Source organism: Diabrotica virgifera, chromosome 6 (assembly GCF_917563875.1).
Source record: "Diabrotica virgifera virgifera chromosome 6, PGI_DIABVI_V3a".
Classification (NCBI taxonomy): domain Eukaryota; kingdom Metazoa; phylum Arthropoda; class Insecta; order Coleoptera; family Chrysomelidae; genus Diabrotica; species Diabrotica virgifera.
The window spans coordinates 181353186-181374396 of NC_065448.1; the positions used below are offsets into that span (position 1 = coordinate 181353186).

The 21211-nt window shown below is 32.0% G+C and overlaps 1 long non-coding RNA gene across 1 annotated transcript; it reads right to left on the reverse strand.

Moving 5' to 3' along the window:
- Nucleotides 1-20000: 20000 nt before the first annotated feature.
- Nucleotides 20001-20896, reverse strand: LOC126885836 (uncharacterized). The gene is made up of 3 exons (XR_007698463.1): nucleotides 20496-20896; nucleotides 20326-20430; nucleotides 20001-20269 (listed from the first exon to the last, which is right to left on the reverse strand). It is a non-coding gene; the product is annotated as an uncharacterized LOC126885836 (long non-coding RNA).
- Nucleotides 20897-21211: the final 315 nt, after the last annotated feature.

A 21211-nucleotide genomic window follows, 5' to 3' on the forward strand; every position in this document is an offset into this window, starting at 1 on the left:
AACATACTATCAAAGAAAATTAATTACACCTCATTACAGTAAGTCACCACATTTTTATGGAGTACCGAAAATTCATAAAGCGAACATACCACTTAGACCCATTTGTAGTACCATCAGTTCTCCTTGTAGTGAACTATCAAAATTTTTATTAAACATTATAAAACCATTTGCTAATAATAATGACACATTTATAAAAAATACAAAACATTTTGTAAACAAATTATCAACTATTGAGTTTAATCCAAATAATATTTTAGTAAGTTTTGACATAAACAGTTTATTTACAAATGTGCCATTAGATAAAACTTTAAACATAATCAAAACGAAATTAGAGAATGATGATACATTGACAACTAGGACAAAACTAAATGTATCAGCTATAATGGAGTTATTGACATTATGTACTAATAATACCTATTTTCAACTAAATAATGAATTTTATAAACAAAATTTTGGTCTAGCAATGGGCTCCTCTTTATCTCCATTATTGGCTAATATATTTATGGAGGATTTTGAAACTAATATCATTTCTAAACAGAATTTAAAACCCACTGTATGGTGGAGATATGTAGATGATGTGTTTTCAATATGGCCTCATAGATCAGAATTGTTGGATACATTCCTGAATATTATAAACGATCAAGAAGAGACAATAAAATTTACAATGGAAAAGGAATATAATAACACCCTACCTTTCCTCGATGTTTTAGTCTTAAAGAAGGATACTGGATATGAGACTCAAGTGTATAGAAAACCAACACATACCAACAGATATCTCAATTACAAATCAAATCACAACATCAACGTTAAAAAGGGAATCATAAAATCCTTATATGATAGAGCCAAAATTACTTGTTCTAACGAAAATTCTTTTTTAGAAGAAAAACAATTCTTAACATCTGTTTTATTAAAAAATGATTATCCTTTATCGTTTATAAATAAGGAATTGTCAAGATTGGATCGAATGGAACAGAACAACATAGAACGGGATCCTACAACACTCACAAGAAATAATACGAGGGAAATATCAATACCATACATAAAAGGACTATCCGAGAAACTTAAAACAATAGGAAATAAATTCAACATTTCAACAACATTCAAAACAACCAACACATTGAGATCTATTCTATCTAAAACTAAACCTAACAATGAACAAGAAAGGACAAAGAATTGTATTTATAAAATACCTTGTGAAGGCGAACAGTTTTATATAGGTGAAACATCAAGACCATTAAACGTTAGAATAAGTGAACATCAATCTTATATTAAAAATAGAGAATTTGATAGATCTCAAATATGTCAACACGCATGGGATAATGAACATAGAGTTCAGTGGAGAGATTCAAGTATAGTCCTGAAAGAAACAGATAGTAAAAAGAGAAAAATCAAAGAAGCGGCTCTAATTATGCTAAACGAAACCAATTGTGTCGCAAATTCCTCGGTGGAATGCAGTAGGATGTGGATACCCATACTGAAAGAGGAAGTCGATAGAAAGAAAATACCACAATTAGTAAGTCAATAGTCGAGTTAGTACATATTTTATATTTTAGTATTACTTATATACCCATGTATTATTGATATTATTTATAATTTAAACAAAATTATAGTAAAGTCAGAATTTGGTATTAATTTTGAGAGTAAATTAAATGTAAGACCAAATACTTACGATGTCGGGATAGTATCACGAGGTTTTTCCTGGTTTTCCCTCGTGATTTACTATGAGATCACTAACGCGAGAATTTTAATGTCACCGTTGCATGTGGTTGTCTTTTTAAAGACAGATCACATGCTATGATATTTTTTTTGTGACGGATATTCTTGAGTTGGGGTTGATTTCATGTAATCGAATGAACTATCTTTCAGTAAAGTCGTCCCAGGAACGCAACTCATAAATATTGGCAATATCATTTTAAAGTCTTCTACTTTAAAATGTATCATATGTATCTGAATTGCCGATATAAATGAGTCAAATTAAATAAATTATTAGAAGAATTTTTTTACTAAGCAACAACATTTTTGTTTATATTAATAGTATTTTGTATTTTGACAACGGCACCCGATTTGGGCGTCGAAACGGTAATAAAAATCATTTTTTAATAATATTGTGGCTTATTTCCCATTCTAAATAGTTAAAATTGTAAAAATGCCACAAGAAAATAGCTTCAGAACAACATTATGAAACTAACGAAATCTGACGACAAAATGTTTAAAAATTAACAACTTCTCTTTTAATGTGTTTAATCATTTTGGCCAGATCTCATTGTTATCTAAATGCTTCAAAGATAGCACAGTAAAATTTTCAAAAGGAAATATTTACAGCGACCAAAAATACAGTGAGTTAAAATTGAAAAATCATCAAAATTGATTTATCGCATTTTGGCATAAAATTTAATTTTTGAACATGTTCCACTAATTCTAGAAAAAAATAAACTCCATATTCGGATTCGGAGACCTCAAAAACATAAGGAATGACGAAAATTTGTTATTCACTTTAAAGTTGATTTTTGTGGTCGGTATAACGTAATTTTAGGAGTTGCTGCCGGTCGCCAACCGCGCCCACTATTCAGTCAGTCGACTACGCTCGCTATTTTTTACTTTAGTCGGAACGCAAAATACTTTTTGTTTATAACACTACTGTTTAAACAATTTTAACCATTTTTTCTTGCTAAAAACTTTGTTAAAAACTTTGACTTTTCTTATAAAATATTGGTTAATTTCAGATCTTAGTGTTGTTAACTAACGTAACAGTGATTTTTTCAAAAAAAGATCTCAGACCCCAAGGGTCGTACGACCTAAAATTTTTTTTAGAAGTTGTGTATTTTAACCAGCTTTCCGTATTTTCTATTGCCATTTAATCTGATCTAATTTTTACGAAATTATTGTAATTGTTTTTAAGCTTAAAAACTGCTATTTTTTTTTCTTCTCTCTGATTCTGGCTTTGGTTTAGAATTAGAACCTTTAGCCACGTAATTGTATAACTTATCACTAAGTCAGGGGAGTAATGTGTAGTGTGTGTGTTGAGTAAGTGTCTTGTTACTTTACAAAGTCGACGTCAAAACTGCTATTTATTAACAAATAATTTTTGTACGTATATGTAATTTTTTTTTACTTTTTTTGTCATAGGCTGTTAGTATACATCTTAACGAAGGAAATGAGCTCCGGATTATTGAGATACATTCAGCTATATTAACTGGACCAGCCTCAGAAATTAGCTCGTTTTTCAAAAAAATTTATAAACAAATTCAATTTTGCGAAAACTATTAAACAGATCTGGACCATTTTTTGCACACCATTCAAACACCATAATGCCCTCAAGTTTAGGTATATTTAAACATATTCTAATAAACAATAAAATTGTTATTAACAATATTAAAAAACAATGATTTTGTCGTCTGTTTTGCGATAACTTTTTTGTTTATTAACTGATTTTCATTTAACGTATCTCATTCGATGTGTCTTTTTATTCTAAAAAAGTTACCTGTGAACGTCAAATCTCTAAATAAACAAGTTTTTAAGTTATGAGCACAAAACTAAGTTTGACGTTTTGATTGTTTATTTAAAAATTGTTCCACTAAAAAATTGATGAATCCCAAGATATTAGCCCTTTTGTAATATCTCATACTACACATTTCAACTGTCAAACCTCGTCTTTTCAATTATGTCGAAAAACGGCTTATTTTTTACTAACTTGATTGAACTATCGTGGCAATTCGCAATTTCTATACCGCTACCCTAAAGGGATCAGCAGAAGTGCAGTTAAACCAAACTCTTAAAACATTGTTTAACCAAGAGATGCGTCTTCTTCCACGACTCCTTCTACCTTGTATTCGTCCTTGTATAATTAACTGAAACAAGTTGTAACGCTCGCCCGTCATGATATGTCTGATATTTTGCAGTTTTTCAACTTTAATTGAATTTAAAACATCTCTTTCTTTTCCCATTCTTCTCAACACCTCGATATTCGTGACTCTATCCACCCAACTTATTCTTAATATCAGTGGCGTGCAGTGACTTTTTCGAAAGGGGAAGCGATTCAATAAGGATATAAAAATATTTTCTTAAGGGTCGAGGGTCGAGCAACTTTCCACCTGATAACACTCTGATGCGCAGGGGCTCTCTATCAGCAAAGTACTTAATTATGTGAGACGTCCTGCGTACAAGGACTCACACACTAAATCCGTGGCGCGTGAGGCACTCTATTTCCGTTATTTCTAGTGACTAGTGACCTATCATTGATCTGTATTGCTAGCTCGGGCCTTGAGTCCTCGCGCCGGGCTTGGTTTTCTAAAGAAGAATCCTATTTAAAAAATATACTCCGAGGCATTTTCCACAACACACAACTTTCACTAAAATGACACTTATTTATACTCGAGGTCTATTCTCCTATCAACTTCTGATAATTGTTGAATGCAGTATTTTTCAATGGATAATAGGGCTAACTTTCAAAGTCTGTCTTCGCTTGTTGAATTTCTTTTAAACTCTTAATTTGAAACTTTAAATGCATCTTAATACTGCAAAACTTCGTTCAACTGATGCATTTGTGGCTGAGATAGTCAGTAGTAGTACTAATTCACACAACTTGACCACTTCACACAACTTGACCACTTCACACAGCGACCAGAAATCCCAGATTTCTGGGTATTTCTTTATCATTCATGTCAGTTGTTTCATAAATGATACTTAACTGAGAATGCAAAGCTGGGATATCAAAAAATTTTCATTATTTAATCGTAATGACATAAATTTCTCTGTTGGAAATTTTGATGAATTATAATTAGAAATATTAAGATTATATATAATTCTACAAATTTTAAATCGTTAAAATTTTGAAAGCTAGAATTCATTTGTTGTAGAATATTATCAAAAGGTCTCTTAGTTTCCTCTGTTTTCTCTTTCTCTCTGTCTCCGAAATTATCAATCTTCATATTTTTCTTTCATGTTCAAACCCCATATGTTCAGTTTTATTCCAAATATTTTTAAACTGCTCTCGTTTTTTTAATTATCGTATTAATAAAGTCATCAATTTGTCTTATGCAAAATGCAATACCATTTGATTTCTGTAAAATGTCAAATAAAAGATCAGTAAAAGGAAAAATCTCTGCAAAAAATTTAAATCGAAATATTCTTTAAGCGAATGTATGTAATACCTAAGCACCCCTTAGCAGCAGTAACAGTCGGAGCATTTCATTTTCGGGAAGGCGATACGACGAGCGCTTCCACGGCATACCAAAATTCGCGCGACTAGTGGGTGCGGTCATTGAACCCTGACCAATTTTAAAAGGGACAACTGCATGACAAGCGGCGATTTTGAGATGCGCTTCTGTCAGGAGTGGACCAAATAGTTGAATTGTGTGCATATTGAGTTCGTTCGTACGCGATTAATTTTTAATATTTTTCAATGCCTATCGGCTAGGTAATATGTAGATTATTTGGATTAGGGAAAAAATTTTTATTATTAAATATTAATTAATAATATATTTTCTTATATCGACGAATAAATAGGGAAGCGGCGATTCCCCCGCTTCCATGGACCGCACGCCTCTGCTTAATATCCTTGTATAGGCCGATAACTCGAAGCCTTCTAATCTACCCGAAAAATCTTTTTGTAATGTCCAAACCGCCAACCCATCGAATAATACGGAGAACACGTAGCATCTCAGAAGTCTTATCTTTAAAGAAATTGTAATTTAACTGCTACAGAATACTCTTTTCAGTTTGTTGAAAGAATTTCTTGCCTGAGATATTCTTGCTTTAATCTCTTCTGTGTATTAATTATTTTCATTAACATTCTGATGACCAACCTTTTTTTGTTACACGGATGACCAACGGTGGTAAAAAATTACCCCAGGTCAAAAATTACCTGGAATCAATATTTTCAGCATCTTCATCTAACAATACATCCTCGTTTTATGATACTATTTCATTTTCTATATCATCATAAAAACTGCTAGCAGTAACAATTTCCTGTAACTCAGCCTCAGTAAGACATTTGCGGGCCATATCATATATTATGTACACAAAATACTAAGAAACTATAATAATATACGCCAGGAAATAATAGAAATGACTAACTGTAGCAGACAGGCATGTCATGATTGTGTAAAACTACTTGGAATTCCACATAATAAATAGACGGTATTTTACTAAACATCAACTTCAGAATATATTTTTTATTCGTAAAATATAGGGAATTTTTTTTATTTCAAAATATGAGGATATCTAGAATGATATTACAGTCAAATAAAAGAATAATGAATTAAAAATTGAAAATATTTTGAATTTATTAAAGAAAAACATACGCTGTGGTCCAAATTTACCCCCCCCCCCCCCGTTGCTAATCTGAAGGTTAAATTATTGTAGGTACCTAAATATTTACATTTTTCAATTTTTTTATTTTGTTCTCCATGTATTGTTATTATGAATTGTGTCTTTTTTGTGTTTAGGGACAGTCCGTTTTCTTCGCTGACTCATGCCACTCTTCTCCTCTTTCTTCTATCACATTTTAGTATATTTACGTAAATGTACAGGGTTATTAACTATATTTTGACCCCCCTGTAAACTGCTTTATTTAAAGAATTAGAAAAAAATGTAAAATACAAAAGTTATTCGATTTTTAAATTATGAGTTTTTTAACTATTTTTTTAAATAGGAATAGGGGTCGAGTGCTAGCTCATTTGAAAGGTTATTCAATTCCCTATTGAGTAATATAAACATTAAAGGGGTCTAGGACGTTTCATCGCCGCCAGTTCATCGCCGCCGTTTCGATGCCGCCAGTTCATCGCCGGCCGATTCATCGCCGGCCGTTTCGATGCCGCCGGTTCATCGCCAGTCAGTTAATCGCTAACTGATATATTTCCGAATTTTCGACCAATTTTCGACAGTTACATTTATTATTTATTTTTATTATTAATTAGGAATTCTATGAAATGCGAGATATGACCATTCCCGTTGCCATACTTAATCTTTTAATATACTTTTAAACTTTTATAATATAAAATATAATTTAACACTACAAATTTAATACTGTTTAGTATCAAATTTAGGGGAAGTAGAAATATAACAGTAAATTAATATAATAATATTTTTTATCTATTTATCTGTCATAAGTTTTGAACTGAATTTAACGTCGTGTCGTGTCGTCTCCCATAATACAAGATCAACTGACTTACTGGCGATGAAACGGCCGGCGATGAAACGGCCGGCGATGAAATGGACTGGCGATAAAACGGCGGCGATGAACCGGCGGCGATGAATCGTCTCATTCCGACATTAAAGTAATTAATTATACAGGGTGTCCAAAAAAAATTTTTTAATTAAATTATTTGGCACAAAAAGAAGAATGTATGTAATTTTTTTAAATTAAATTACATTTTACTGCTGTTAGAAAACCGAAATAAAAGTTTATTGCACAAATAAACATTGATTTTTGCTTATATTCAATGTTCAAACTGCCAAGAGGCAGATGGGTGGCAGCTTGAACATTGAATTTAAGTGAACAGTAATGTTAATTTGTTCAATAAACATTTATTTCTGTTTTCTGAGAGCAGTAGAATGTATTTTGAATTAAATAAATTACATACATTCTTCTTTTTGTGTCAATTAATTTAATTTAAAATTTTTTTTGACACCTTGTATAATTAATAATGTTAATGTTTATATAACTGAATCGGGAATTGAATAAACTTTCAAATGAGCTAGCACTCGACCCCTATTCCTATTAAAAAAAAATAGTCGATTACGTCATCACGCCCAAATGGATGACGTCACTAGTACGATATATGTGTCAAAAAATCATAATTTAAAAATTGAATAACTTTTGTATTATCCATTTTTTTCTAATTCTGTAAATAAAGCAGTTTACAGGGAGGTCAAAATATAGTGAATAACCCTGTACATAATATCTGTGGTTCCAAGGAAAAGGGGCATGAGTCACATTTTTTCTTGAAATCGTCAAAAGAGTTTAACGAAAAGTATTTTAAATTTTCTATTTGGTAAAAGGCCACATGTCTGAAAAATGTAATGCGTTTCTTAATTAGGGCCATTCAAAAATTAGGCATGAGTCAATATTTTATCTACACCGATAAAGAAAAGGGGCTTGACTTAAATTACGCCTATTAAATGGCACGCAGCGCGGGGTTTTAGTTTTGGAATAAGGCATCTTGTAGACTTAGTTCTGGAATGCGCTACGGAACGGCTCAGAACTCACAGGCGCTTCTTACGGTTAACGTTGTTTAAAGTGTTTTTATGTGTTTATTTGGTATTACCTTTGTGTAAATAATACAGCTATTTAAGTGAAAATTAAATAAATAATATCTTTGAAAATGTCTCAGTCTAATAGAAGCAGAAAGATATTAGATTTGTTGTTGGAAAATGCATCACATCAAGCAGGTTAATACAACATAACTTTAAAAATTTTAAACTTAATTTTTAATTTAAAATATTTTCTGTGTCTGTAATATGTAACATGTTTTAATCCTTTTGATTTTACTACATAAGTCTGTATGTTCACAAAGAAGGGATGGCATTAGATAACCTTTTTGCCACATTCGGCCCTAAATTTTTCAAAAATACATTTGTTTTCTCAGGATTAAAAAAAATGAATACATTTAAAACACATTGAAAATTTTGACAGGCGACATTTTGCGCCTTTATTACCCTTAAATGAAATAATAAAAGTTGTATTATGCTTTGTATAGGAAATTAAGGACTCTAATGTGGACCAGTGTAATAATTAGCTATAATGTTAAAGTGTTTGGTTTACTTCTTTTCAGGCACTTCTTCAAGTAGTAACTTTTTTGTAGGAGAACAAATACCAACTGTTAATAAATCTAAAAGTATTGAAGATGGTAACTAGATGTACATACATATTTTAACTATTTTAAATGTTCCTTCTTTGTCACACTTCATCTACACATATCTACATTACACTTTTTATAGCTGCTTAAGATGTTCTTATTTCCTCTATTGTTAATATTTTTTCTATAATCCTGTAACCATCTTCTTGATATCGTCCTATTAGAGGTAATTATCACGAAGTGGACTTTTTTGAGATTTTGACATTTTCATCAATTTTATCTTTCAAACACTACAGTATTATAATAGTGTATTATTTGTGTGGATTTAATTACCTGTTCGGCGATTGATTAAAGAAATGAGTTTAAATTTCTTTGTAATAGATAGCTGTAACATACCTAATCTATTTTGCGATTGAGCAGGCCGATTAAGCAGGCGACTGGTGTATTGTATTGTTTAAACTGAGTATTATATTTTTGTGCCTTATCTGTTCGGCGATTGATTACAGAAATGAGTTTAGAATAAATTTCTTTGTATGTAACAGATAGCTTACGTAAAGGGTTTTCATAGTCTACTTTGCGATTTAGTAGACGACTTTTGTGGCTGTCATGTGTCGAAAGTATTGTATTACATATTAATCTATTTTCGAAGAAGGAAACATTGTTCATTTTTTAAATAGTTGACTGTTATTTTTGATAGTTCGTTAGACGTCAGCAAAATTTTATATACCTTTGTATAATATTTAAGTATAAAAATGAATCCCAAGGTAACGATACTTTATGGAGACAAATTCACTTCAAAATATCCAATAATTATGTTCATGGAAAAACTCATCAAGTAAATACCTATAAAAATTGGTTTAAATATCTGGTTTTATTTATTCTTTAAAGTTGCATTTAAAAAATCCTAATATTCAAGTCAGGTGAATTTAAAAAACAATTTGTTCCTTTAACGGGAGCGACTCAAAATGTCGCCTGTCAAAATTTTCAATGTGTTTTAAATGTAGATATTCATGTTTTTTGAATCCTGTAAAAACTAATACATATTTTTGAAAAATTTAAACCCAAAAATTGCAACAAAAATGATACCATAACGGTAAAAGTGACATCACAGCGACTTTTAGTTTTTGGACTTTTCTAAACTTTTAAAAGGGTCACTTCAACTAAGAGAGTTTGATATAAATGGAAGCAAATTTGTGTGGTGCCATGTTAAATTGTTTTCATATGGCACTGATGAAGGCATCGTTAAGTACAAAACATCCCTAAAACAAGAAGAGCCATTTAAGTGCATTTCATTTTGCCAAAGGGAAAATCGAAAATTCCATTGCAACCCGAAAGGTGCTACACCGGCCCTTGAGCTCTTGAGCATAAGCAGAGAGAAAAAGAAAGATTTACTAAATATTTTGAATTTAATAGATTTAGAATGTCATGCATTTTATGAAAATTTACCAGGCGGCAACAATGTTCGAGAATGCAGAATATGTTTGTTTTTCGGACGATATGTTTAAATAATATTCTAAACAAAATTTCCAAATAAATACTTAAAAAAACCTCTCTTTTATTTACCCACTGACAATACAAAGGGGCTTAAGTATGGATAACAATAATGTGTTACCTGCTTTATAATTTGGAAAAGAGACACATGTCACTAAACTAATAAAAAATAATAATAATTCAAAAAGTACAATATTACACAAATATCACAAAAGAAGATTAATTAATAAATCATCCTTACTCTGGTTAGAAAGGCTTTATATATATTGTTATTTTGAAATATTTAGTGCGCGCATAGCTTATATTTACTCTTGTGCTAATATTGGCCAATTCTAAAAATGACTAACTAGGTGACTTATGCCCTTTTCCTTTGAACCACAGATATATTCGTGGCCAGACACCTCGTAACGCGACAGTTCGTAACCGGACAGTTGATAACGGACAATTCGTAATAGCAAGTAATAGCGACAGTTCGTAACGGCGACACCTGGTAACGGCCACAGTTCGTAACTATACAAATTCAAAACGGACAATTCGTAACGTCCAAATTGAATTATTATGTTTATTTTTGTTAACGTGAAAACTAACTGTTATTACAGTTATAATTGAAATTATGTTTATCAATTTAACGAATCAGTACGAATAAACAGACATGTTTAACACATTTTATATTTCGTGTTTCAGAATATTTAAAAGTCTTTAAACAAAAATAAATATACTTAAATACATAGAAACTTTTAACATTATTTTTAAAATTTTATCACTCTTATTGTTCCTTAAATTTGCATATACCTAGACAAAAGAACAATGAAGTACTTAATTCCTGAAATCTTTAATCTGACAACTGTCTTTAGACATTCCAAACTTTTTAAATAAACATAAAGGAAATATTATAATTACCTGTTATTATAATAAACCTTGTGATTGGTAATAGTTTTGGGGCATTCAATCAACGGTTATAGTTGATAACAGGGACGGCTTGTAATACTCTAATACTTTGTTTAACTCCTTTTATTATATGTATTCTGAAACACGAAATATGAAATGCCTTAAAAATGTTTATCCTGATACTGATTCGTTAAAATTGATAAACATAATTTCATTTATAACTGTAATAAGAGTTAGCTTCCACGTTAACAACAATAAACAGAGTAATTCAATTTGGAGGTTACGAATTGTCCGTTACGAATTTGTATAGTTACGAACTGTCACCGTTACGAAGTTTCGCCGTTACGAACTGTCGCTGTTACGAATTGCCCGTTACCAACTGTCAAGTTACAAACTGTCGCGGTACGAGATGTCATGGAACCAATATATCACATAAATAAAAACAAAACATATTTGGTATTCAGATTTATATAATCACTGTTATATTATGTAATGAACAATTCATTACAATGTACTCAGTATTTACTTTTTAGTCTTCACTTAAAATTAATTAAAATCACAAGGCGCCTTGAATAAATAAACGACAAAAATTTCCTTCCAATTTATGCAAATATCTTAGTAGGTATAATGATTTGCCCTAGTTGTAATCCCTAGGCTCTCCGAAATCTTAACCAGACCATTATAATTTCTGAGCCCATTTCCCAAAATACTTCACATTATTTTAATATAATATGGAAATCTTGCAGCGTAAGTTTTAATGTACCACGCCCATACATTTCTTTGAGGAAACCGTGCTTATTATATTCCATGCTTTCTCCACAATTGCCCTCCATGAGAGGTGTACCGGCCAAGTAGAATGGATAACTCACTAGACAAATGTTAGCAATTTAGAAGATGGAGCCATTAGGAATAAGTTTACTTCGCCCCAACTGTAATAAAATTAGTCACTAGCGAATTGGTATGTGGCAAATTATATGGGATGGATGGAATAAGTGAAATTAAAGGGTGTGATACAATTCGCCATTCTGTTTTAAAATTACTTCTGGTAGAGAGTAAATGATACTCATTAAAAGTTTGGCCATAGTTTCTATCTACACATGCAGTAATAACTGTTTTGGGAATGTTTCAGATTTGATAATAATTACTTATATCAGACTTAGTGTCATAATAATATGATACACAAATAAATTATACTGTATGAATTCACTCAAGAAAATTTTCTCTCTTATCTTAAGCGCCTACTATACTACTCGCGAAATTGATCAAAGTTAAAAACGAAAATATAGCTCAGATCGAAAATATATTCAAATAAAAAAGCAAAAAAAACCGAAAGAAAGCAATTTTGTTTTTTGCCCCATACCTTTTCTACGGGGATAAGGGTATAGCCATTGCTTGACTAAAAAGACTTCTATCTTTCCTCTTTAAAATGACATTTGGCAGAAGTCTCTATAATTTAGAGTTTCTGAAATATGATTTTTCAGATTTCGCCGCTCACACCATTTTTGGGCCATTTTTCCCATTATTTCGCAAATATTGTGCTGTAACTTTTTTCTACGCATTTCCAGTGTATATGAAATGGTACACTTATTAGAAAGATAAGTTAATTACCTTTAAAATGGTTTATTACATAAGGTTGTGCGACTATTTTTAAGCACGATATGGTTTTTAAATTTTTTATACTTTTAATGATTTTTGATATATTATGATTATTTTTAAATTTCTCATTATAACTTTTTTTCTTGTACATTTAGGTATATACACTGTCCAATAAAAAAGGAAGCTTATTTTCTTTAAAAATGAATAACCATTTTCAATTTCGTTGCAAAACGAAAACACAGCCGAACCATATTCTAGTCCAATCAGAGAGTGCCGCTAGCACCCCTACCGGTTTCGAAACTTATTAGTCTCTCATCAGGAGGCACATATGCTGCTGTATCTGATCCAACCAAAACAAACCCCGGCGTGCAGTCACGGATTGCAACGAACGAAACGGCATAGATGCCCTAGCGGCAACTGCTAGCAAAAAGACTAAGTTTTCACTCTAATGGCATATAAAACAACATAATGCTATTCTACATTTCACCAGAATGAAAATTTACCGCGCTGGAGCGTGGTTCTCGTTGGAACTTTACCACGCTGAGCAGATGGGACGTGAATTGTAAATTGTAGAATTCCCTCATCTTCCTTAGTCTCAGCATCCGTATGGCTTGCAAATTGTAGAAGCCACGGAGGTGTAACCAGAGAAGGTTCCCATTGTTTTCATTTTGGTGGGATGTAGAATAGCATTATGTTGTTTTATATGCCATTAGAGTGAAAACTTAGTCTTTTTGCTAGCCGTTGCCGGTAGGGCATCTATGCCATTTCGTTCGTTGCAATCCGGGACTGCACGCTGGGGTTTGTTTCGGTTGGATCAGGGAGAGCAGCATATGTGCCTCCTGATGAGAGACTAATAAGTTTCGAAACCGGTAGGGGTGCTTGCGGAACTCTCTGATTTGACTAGAATATGGTTCGGCTGTGTTTTCGTTTTGCAACGAAATTGAAAATGGTTATTCATTTTTGATTTACATTTACTCTGTGTGGATTATGAAGGGAACCATTCTCGTTGGAACTTTACCGCGCTGAGCAGATGGGACGTGAATTGTAAATTGTAGAATTCCCTCATCTTCCTTAGTCTCAGCATCCGTATGGCTTGCAAATTGTAGAAGCCTCGGAGGTGTAACCAGAGAAGGTACCCATTGTTTTCATTCTGGTGGGATGTAGAATAGCATTATGTTGTTTTATATGCCATTAGAGTGAAAACTTGTCTTTTTGCTAGCAGTTGCCGCTAGGGAATCTATGCCATTTCGTTCGTTGCAATCCGGGACTGCACGCTGGGGTTTGTTTTGGTTGGATCAGGGAGAGCAGCATATGTGCCTCCTGATGAGAGACTAATAAGTTTCGAAACCGGTAGGGGTGCTTGCGGCACTCTCTGATTGGACTAGAATATGGTTCGGCTGTGTTTTTGTTTTGCAACGAAATTGAAAATGGTTATTCATTTTTGATTTACATTTACTCTGTGTGGAGTATGAAGGGAACCATTCTCGTTGGAACTTTACCGCGCTGAGCAGATGGGACGTGAATTGTAAATTGTAGAATTCCCTCATCTTCCTTAGTCTCAGCATCCGTATGGCTTGCAAATTGTAGAAGCCTCGGAGGTGTAACCAGAGAAGGTTCCCATTGTTTTCATTCTGGTGGAATGTAGAATAGCATTATGTTGTTTTATATGCCATTAGAGTGAAAACTTAGTCTTTTTATTTTCTTACTTTAAAACGGTGTACTGCAAAAAATTCTAGTACTATTTTGAAATAAGATATCCATAGAATATACAAGAATATACATGTCGGTAATTTGAGAAAAAAATTTGAATTTTTTTATTTTTTTTTGAAATTAAAAGAATATAACTGCATATTATATCATAATTTTTAATAACAAATAACTTTTCTTAATAACATTTTTCCATATTGCAAAATATAAAGGTACTTTACTCGCAAGCGAAATTCATACTTTTTAAAATACCTTGTACAATATTGATAAAATTTTATATCTGATAATTATTGCACCTTAGGTTTTAGACTATGCCGAGAATTTTATAAAGAATATTTTTTTTTATAAAGTGAATAATAAAAATATTTTCTATATGGTTCCAACTTAGTGCGACATATTGCATGGATATATTTATGTCACAATTTGAAAAGGCATATCTTGTGTAAAAATAGACCTAGAACTTTTAGCAGTACACCATTTTAAAATATAGAAAATAAGCTTTCTTTTTTTTTCGACAATGCATATACCTAAAGGCAAAAGAAAAAAAGTTAGAGTGAAAAATTTAGAAATAATCGTAAAATATATCATAAATCATGAAAAGTATAAAATTTAAAAAAAACATATCTTGCTTAAAAATAGTGTTACAACCTTATGTAATACACCATTTTAGAGATATAGTTGTTTTCTCTTTCTACAAAATGTACCATTGCATACACCTAGAGATACGTAAAAAAAGTTACAGAACAAGGTTTGCGAAATAATGGGGAAAATGGCCCAAAAATGCTGTGAGCGGCGAATTCTAAAAATCATATTTCGAAAACTATAAATCTTAGAGGCTTCTACCACATAATTTTATAGAGGAAGGATGGAAGTTTTCTTTCTGTGAAGCAATGCTTTTACCTATATGACCGTGGAAAAAAGTTGTAGAACAAAAAACAAAATTGCTTTCTTTTGGGATTTTTTTACTTATTTATTTGAATTATATATTTTTGTAAAAAAATATTTTTGACATTAAAAAGTGATGTTTTGCTAGTAAATTTAACCTTGAAAAATTTTTCTGTAGACGTGTTTGTACCAGAAGTGCATATAACTCACCGTAATTTACCCTGTGCCTAGGCACTAATTCACCCTTTCCTCAAAAACGCATCCGTATAAATGATAGTAGTTTTTTCTTATTTAGAGGTCCATTGACCAAATGAAACAATAAAACCCAGTTAACGTTTTAGTTCCTTTACAAAGTACATAATCAATAGCCTATTAAACGTGCAGAAGATTTCTTATATATCTATAAGTTAAAAGTACATACAGTGAAACCTCGATAACTCGGATTAATCGGGACCGCGGCCGATCCAGGTTATCGAAAATCCGGGTTAGCCGGAGAATATGGTAAAAATTAATAAAATACGGTATACTTACAGATAAACTCCGTTAGAATTGAAATAACATGAAATATATAAGGTGTCCCAAAAGTAGCGGAACGGTTCGAATATTTCGCGAACTAAACATCGAATCAAAAAACTGAAAAATACGTATTCAATCATTTTCAAAAATCTATCCAATGACACCAAACACCAATCCCCACTACACCCCTGGAGGTAAGGTGGGGGGTAACTTTAAAATCTCAAATGGAAACCCCCAGTTTTCCTTGCAAATTTGGATTCATTACATAAAAGTAGGCAACTTTTATTCAAGACATTTTTTCGAAATGTGGATAGATGGCGCTATAATTGGGAAAAACCATTCATCCTGATACCATAGGTAAATTATAGAAACGGTCTAATATCTCACGAAATACACTTCCAAATGAGAAACCAAAAAACAGATTTTTAATCTTTTTTCGAAAACCTATCGAATAACACCAAACATGACCCTCCAACCCACCCCTTGGAGGTGGGGTGGGCGGTAACATTAAAATCTTAAATAGCAACCTCCACTTTTTATTGCAGATTCGGATTCGCCATAAAAAATTAAGCAACATTTATTCGAAACATTTTTTAAAATTTCTGATAGATGGCGCTAATAAATCGTATTTTTCCAATTAAAGCGCCACCTATTAACAATTCTAAAAAATGTTTCGAATAAATGTTGATTAATTTTTCGTGATGGATCCAAATCTGCAACAAAAAGTGGGGGTGGCTATTTCAGATTTTAAAGTTACCCCCCACCCCACCCCCAGGGGGTGGGTTGGAGGGTCACGCTTAGTGTTATTCAAAAGGTTTTCGAAAAATATCAAAAATCTCTTTTTTAGTTTCTCATTTAGAAGTGTATTTCGTGAGATATTAGACCGTTTCTATAATTTACCTATGGTATCAGGAGAAATCGTTTTTCCCAATTATAGCGCCATCTATCCACAGTTCGAAAAAATATATTGAATAAAAGTTGCTTACTTTTACGTAACGAATTAAAATCTGCAAGAAAAACTGGGGGTTTCCATTTAAGATTTTAAAGTTACCCCCCACCCCACCTCCAGGGGGTGTAGTGGGGGTTGGTGTTTGGTGTCATTGGATAGATTTCTGAAAATGATTGAACAAGTATTTTTCAGTTTTTCGATCTGATATTTAGTTCGCGAAATATTCGACCGTTCCACTACTTTTGGGACACCTTGTATATAAATATGCAGAGTACCTACACATCTTAATTACTAAAAACACGCAAACACATAACACGTAACAAAAACGTAAGCAAACGGAAGCGAACAATACAAGATTGTAATACTACACACAATACATTCACAATCAGAACGATGTTATGTTATTTAAGAACAGTGAAAACTAAAGACCATTGTTTAAAAAAGTATTTTTTAAATAGTCTTTTGGTCTTGCTACAAACAATGCTAAGACAGTTTGAAATAAAAAATAAAGGAATACTACAAACAGGTGCCTGTTGTTTCTGCCGCGCGTGTATCATGAATAATTTTTACTATCGTATAGTTCAAATTACACAAATACAAATTATCTCTCAAATTTTATATTACATACATTTTTATTGTTGAAATGTTTATCTAATAATTAACTATTTTGATGGGAAATAAGCCACAATTAAATTGAAAAATAATTTTATTAACGTTTCGACGCCCAAATCAAATCGGGTGTCGTTGTCAAAATACAAAATATTGAAAATCAAAATGTTTATCTGATGAAAATCGGTCCGGGTTAGCTGGACTTCCGGGTTATCGGGGGCCGACTTATCGGGGTTCCACTCTACTTCAAAATACTTAATTTAACGAAGAACGAAAACTCAAAGAAAAAACCATAAAATCATACTTAATTTAATTTTAAATGTTTTTCTGACAACGCTCATATATTTATTAATTGGACTGCGTTATGCATAACTCGACCAAGCGCCACTTTTACCTTTTTGAGAAAAATGAATTTAAGTTTATGGCGTTCTGAAAAATCTATTTAACATTTTAAAAATTTGATTTTTAGATATATTTTTAAAAACGGTAAAATGAATTTTGTTGTATTATTATTTAAAGTTTTAAAATTATATTTTAGCTGATATAGACAAAAATGGCGTTTGGTCGCGTATTGCTTTTTTCGTTATTAACATTTTAATAATTTGCATAAGTCGTTTACTAAACAAAACTGTCGCTTGGGAGGTTTATGCGAATTAAAACATGTGGTTTATAGAATATTTTTATTGTTTTATGACAAAACTACATTGTAAAACTAAACATAACAACAGTGTTGTATCATAAGATAGTTACTATCTTATAAAACTGTAGTCTGATATAAAAACAAAATTGATATAAGACCTTACTAAAGTTCATCATCTTCAAGATCAAAATCAAGAGGTCCATTTAACCCATCTATATCATCTTCCATATTTGGATCACCAGTCAATTTTTTGTAAAACTCTTTGGCATCTTTTGGAATAAGGCTAAGCAAAAATTTTAGATCCTCAAGTTTTTTATCTGGTATTGGCTTCCCATCTTGCCATAGCAGCACAAGTGATTCTTTAAAATTTTGATAAAGTTCTGATGATGGTCTTCCTCGTTTCTTTTGTAGACTTATCTCATGAGCTTCTTCGTGGAAAGAATATTTAACAAAAAGTTTTTCGCGGCATTCTTTTCTGAGTTCAATCTCTTTGAATTTAAGCCAATTAATTTTATTATTAAAGATATCCACTTTTCTATTGACGACTCTTTTTTCCAAATTACAAGTACCGAAAAAGTGTTCCTTCTTCATTTTGTGAACGATTAGAGGATTTTTTTTTCGGCACGAACTCATTACATTCATGTAGTCTACCGGTGAATACATTCTTTGTTGGAATTTTAAGGCGCATTCAATGTCACCAAAATCTGTATCATTTGGCAAAAATCTATGGCCAGATGTAAGGAAACGTAAAGTGATTCTTTCCAGTAAAGGATGCACATCAAAAATGGCATTTAACATCAAAACTATTTTAATGTTTCGGTTCTGCCCTCCACAGCTGTCCGACCACAAAATTAAATGTTTACATGCCTCCATATCTCTAGCTTTCAACACATGTCTAAATAAACAAGAGCCAACTTCTTGGGCCCCTCTGCCGGCTTCGCCTTCTAACCACACATAACAATGGCCTTTATTATGTTTAGCTGTATGTATACCTAGATTATAAAGCCAAAGTTGGCGTTTGTAAAAAACTACATTTGTAGGTATACGGGGAAGAGGCAGTGTTTTTTCCATATCAAAACACAATACTTCAAGTTGTTCGTCAAATTTTGCACGCTTTCTGTCTGCATTTAAAGCTTGTCTGGCTTCTTCAGCGGAATCGATGTGGTTATCTCTCTCAGTTTTATATTTAACTTGTTCTTCTGTGGCGCTGTTGTTTATTAGAATTTCTAATTTGTCACAAAGGTTACAAGTGTCTTTTTTCAGTGGTTTTCTTCTGAAATTAAAATGAGTTAAAAAAACGTTTTTGTACTTCGAAAACGACACAGGTGAATTATTAACTTGCTGCTTGTACAAATCGTACATAATGGGCAATGTAGTGTCTGCTCGTAAGTACATTGAACTTGTTTTTTCCCTTGTATAATGAGACTTATATTTTGGAAATTGTTCAATATGTTCTAATATTTCTTGCAATCGTTCTTCTGATATTTTATTTTTTCCGCCTGCTCTTCCTCTTAAGTCTTTAACTCCTTCTATCCTTTTTTTTGATTTTAAGGCATTATCCACTTTTGCACTCGAAATTCTTAGGGTTTGCAACAGAAATGTTTTGCAAACTACGTGGCCATTAATATTGTACACCCTGGAGTGCATTTTTTTAGTAGAATTTTGTTTTCTTTTTCTTTTTATTGGACCTTCTTGAACCATGGCGCAAATTAAGGCACGTTGAGCATCATGCGAACTTACTTCATAAAATTTGTCGTATTCTTGTTTAGCATTTTCAATGCCAACTTTCGATAGACAGTCGCATTTGCACAAATACTGACGAAACTCTTTTTTTAGTTTCAGTTCTCCTTTTTGTGTAAAGTATGATTTATTTTGAATGCAGTGTTTTTTGCGGATTTCTCTATTCTGACTAGGAAACTTTCTCTTTCTCCCTTTTTTTGGACGGCCCTGATATTTTTTTTCTTTAGATTTTACGCCATTCTTTTCCCCATCATTTTCTCCTTTATCGGATTGCTCCATCTCTACTATATTGTTATCTTCATTAATATCTCTGTTGACAAAATTTAAATCTTGACGATATTCTTTCCGACCCGACTGTCGGTCTTCTTCTTGATTTTGATTATCATCCATTACTCTTACGTCACCTATTTCATTTTCCTTGTTTGAATATCCATCCGAATTACTTCCTTCCTACAAATAAAGTAAATAAAAATTAAGAAATCTGCTATTTATTTGGTTTTTTATACCTCATAAATTATGTCTGGTAATTTTAGATTAAATTCCACTTCCCGAACCGTTTGTAAATCGCTGTAAGTCTTTGGGGAAACAGCTGCTGTATGAGTACTTTCTTTCTATAAATAACAATAAGTAAAAATTAACAAAACTTAGTTAAACATTAAAACTTATAATAACATACCTCACTAATATCTGTTGCTGAGTTAAAATCAACTTCCTGTAACGGTTCTAAGTTGGTATAAGTCTGAAGCGAACTTGTTTCTTGCCGAATACCTTCTTCCTATAAATAAAGTAAATAAAGATAAACAAAACTACTGTAAAAATTTAAGTTTTTAATTTACACCTCAAAAATAATGTCTGGTAATTTTTACAATACAAAATAACTTACCTTCTCCTCGTTTGTTATTTCTCGAGCACGGTTTAAAATTAGAGCAGTCCTCTGCAACATATTTACACGCTTTTTTACACTTTTAAACACAACTTTTATAAAAAATATAACGCGACACTTTTTATATTGCTCAACAGACTGAACTGAATTAACAAATTAACAAGACGGAAACAATGCTGCCAAAATCCCGCCGATTTCCGTTTTTGCATAAGGCGACCAAGCGCCAATATTATGTCGCATAGTCTTATTATGCTAAATCTAAGTCACTTAGTCGGGTATTGTCAAATGTTTACAGACATTTAGTCGATTTGGCGTTTAGCTAAAAGTAAAATATTTTCCAAAATACAGATTTCTAGGCTTTGGTGATTTTTTCCCAAATAGGTAACGTCATTACTTGATAGATGGCAGCATTATTCCAAAAAACTTGAATTTGGCGCTTAGTCGAGTTATGCATAACGCGGTCCAATTATAACATATTCAATTAAAAAGAAAGGCATGTTTTTCCATAA